Source organism: Psammomys obesus, unplaced genomic scaffold (genome assembly GCF_907164565.1).
Source record: "Psammomys obesus unplaced genomic scaffold, mPsaObe1.curated_primary_1811, whole genome shotgun sequence".
NCBI lineage: Eukaryota > Metazoa > Chordata > Mammalia > Rodentia > Muridae > Psammomys > Psammomys obesus.
Window position 1 is genome coordinate 12,217,391 of NW_026590062.1, and position 2,662 is coordinate 12,220,052.

At 52.6% G+C, this 2,662-nt stretch overlaps 1 protein-coding gene across 4 annotated transcripts in view; it reads right to left on the minus strand.

The window, feature by feature from the left end:
* Clip1 (CAP-Gly domain containing linker protein 1) overlaps positions 1-2,097 on the minus strand; it is a 117,001-nt gene extending 114,904 nt beyond the window's left edge. Inside the window, exon 1 of one of the 4 annotated variants that reach the window (XM_055605743.1) lies at positions 475-2,097. The gene's annotated coding sequence lies outside the window, so the exon portion shown is untranslated. Of the gene's footprint in view, positions 1-182; positions 419-474 lie in introns of those variants that run through there. The other 3 variants (XM_055605741.1, XM_055605740.1, XM_055605742.1) reach the window with 3 other exon arrangements.
* Positions 2,098-2,662: the final 565 nt, after the last annotated feature.

Below are 2,662 nucleotides of genomic sequence, written 5' to 3' on the forward strand. Positions count from 1 at the left end.
CGGCGCCCGCCGCCCGCACGGGCGCGCCCCGGTCTCCTCGGCCGCGGCCCGGGAGCGTGGCGGGCGCCGGAGGCGAGCCTTCCCTCCCGGCCTCCCGCGGGCGCCCGCGGCGGGAAGGCGCGGAGAGGGAGGGAGAGGGTGGGACGGCGAGGAAGGGGAGGTCGGGCCCGCGCCCCGCTCACCGCCTGGGACGCCGGGACGCCGCCGGTCTCCGCCACCTGCCTCGCAGCAGCAGCAGCCGCCGCGGCCGCCGCCTCCCGCCTCCCCGGCTGCTCGGCTCGGGGCGGGGAAGAGAACGTGACGCGCCGCCGCCGCCGCCGCGGGGCCGGGAGAAGACGCCGCGCTGCCCCTCCCCGCGCCCGGGCCGCTGCCGCCCGCGAGCTGCCCGCCGCCCCTTTGTCTGTGTCCCCCGCGCCCCCTCCACTGCGAGCCCCTAAATTCTGCGCCGTAAGGAGCGAGATGCCCGGGACCGACCGAGGAGGGGCCTGCGTCCGCCGCTGCCTTGGCATTTCAGGCTATTCCCCGGTTCCTAGCAGAGTGTGCCCAGAATGTGCAAGTCACCCCGGATGGCTACACGTCGACCTGACCACAGCCTGCCGCTGGGATGGACTGGGGTGCGGTTGGGGAAGGGGGGGGGCGGTGATTCATTTCTTTGACCTCTCTCTCCTTCCAGCCCAGAGCAGGGTGAGAAATCCTGCGCCACCAGTTGGAAGGGAGATGCCCTTAGGCAAGCTAAGCTCCGGATGGACCGTCTCTGCTCTCCAGGAAAACACTGAGGGGTTAAAATGAAATCCTTTGAGACAAGCGCAGGGCTGCAGCCCGTTCGTTTAAGAAAAGCCTCTCTTATTCGCCCCAGTCGTTTGGACAGAAGCCCAGGTTTAATGTCCCGTCCGAGCTCCTCCCCACGTAGGGATCCCTTGAAAGGCTTTTGAAAGGGACTGGTGAGGACGCAGCAACAGCCGGCTCAGGGCTGCCGTAGCAGAGGGCGGCCAGCATTTCGCTCCCATGGACCATGGCAACCCCAGAAGTTTTGCAGCTCCTGCAGAAATCTGCAGCTGTTGAAAGCCCAGGATTTTGCAGCGACTCATGGGTGTAGAAGGGGCCACAGGCTTCCTACTCCTTCCAAATAGGGGAAAACATTCCGGAGAGTGACCTCCCTTGTTGACCTTTATTCAAAACATCATTTTGTCTGGTCAAACAGGCATGCAGAGAGCCCAAGAACGGAACTCAAGGGCTGCAGAGCTGGCTCAGTGGTTAAGAGCACTGGTTGCCCTTCCAGAAGACCAGGGTTCATTTCCCAGCACCCACATGGCAGATCACAACTGTCTGTAACTTCGGGTCCAGGGGAGCCAACACCCTCACACAGACATACATGCAGGCAGAACACCAATGCACATAAAACAATAAATCATAAAAAAAAAAAAAAAAGAACGCCACTGGAAATGCACAAAGATCTGAATAAAGGAAATGTATGTGCAGACCCTCCAACTGGGCCAGATATATGAACTCCAAGGTCAAGAGATAGTGGTACCTTTGGAACCCAGAATTCATTCCTCAGAAAGGCAATCCTCACCCCCTCATCTGAATACTATTTGGCTCTTAATAAGCATCTTAAGTAGTCATAGATACCACAGAGTGAGACAAAAAACAGTCAGTGGTGGAGTCAGTATACACTTCTGGGTGTTAGAGAATATTTATTATACACAGGAAATCGTTAGCAAAATATGAAAGCCTGTATAGATACTGTGTTTGTCAAGGGAAAAGCAGACCAGCTAGGTAGAATGACACAGAAGAGCTAGTAGTTTAGTTCTAGAATCAGGCTTGTAAGTAGGCATTTTGTACGTAGTTCAGGAAAGTGTATACAGTTCTCAAAATTACCTCCCTGAGCAGGTTTTTACCTCAGTTTATGCCTCCTGTGTCTTTACTGGTATAAATAGTAGATAATTTAAACAGTTACATGATTTAGGTTTTGACTTTGTGTGTGTTTTAAGCCTATCCTTTTAAACTTATTATGTTTGAGACTGTATTCTGTGTAGCCCTGGCTGGCCAGAAACTCACTATAGCAATGGAATTAAAGGCATGCCCTACCATACCTGGCAAAACTATGGTCTAGTTGTTGTTCTGGTTTACTTTATCTATTTATTTATTTATTTAGTTTTTTTTGAGACAGAAAGCTTACTTTGTTTGTTTGTTGAGACAGGGTCTTACTTTAGCTCTGGCTGTCCTGAAATTCACTCCATAGACCATCCTGGCCTCCAATTCACAGAGATCCGCCTGCCTCTGTCTGGTAACTAAAGTCATGTCCTGACAGTTGAGTTGCTTGTTTTTGTTTTTGTTGGTTGGTTGGTTGGCTGGTTGGGTGGGTGGTTTGTTGGTTGGGTTTTTTGTTTTGTTTTGTGTTTTTTTTTGGGGGGGGGGTGTTTCTGTGTGTGTGTGTGTGTGTGTGTGTGTGTGTGTGTGTGTGTATTTGGTTTTTTGTTTTTGGTTTTGGTTTGGTTTGGTTTTTTTCAAGACAGTTTCTCTGTGTAGCCTTGGCTGTCCTGGACTCTTTGTAGACCAGGTATGGGCCATCACTGATTTGAACTAATTTCTCTAGGTTTGCTGGACAATACCTGCTGAGCCATCTTGATCTTGCTAGCTTCTGTTGAGCCTATCTTTACCT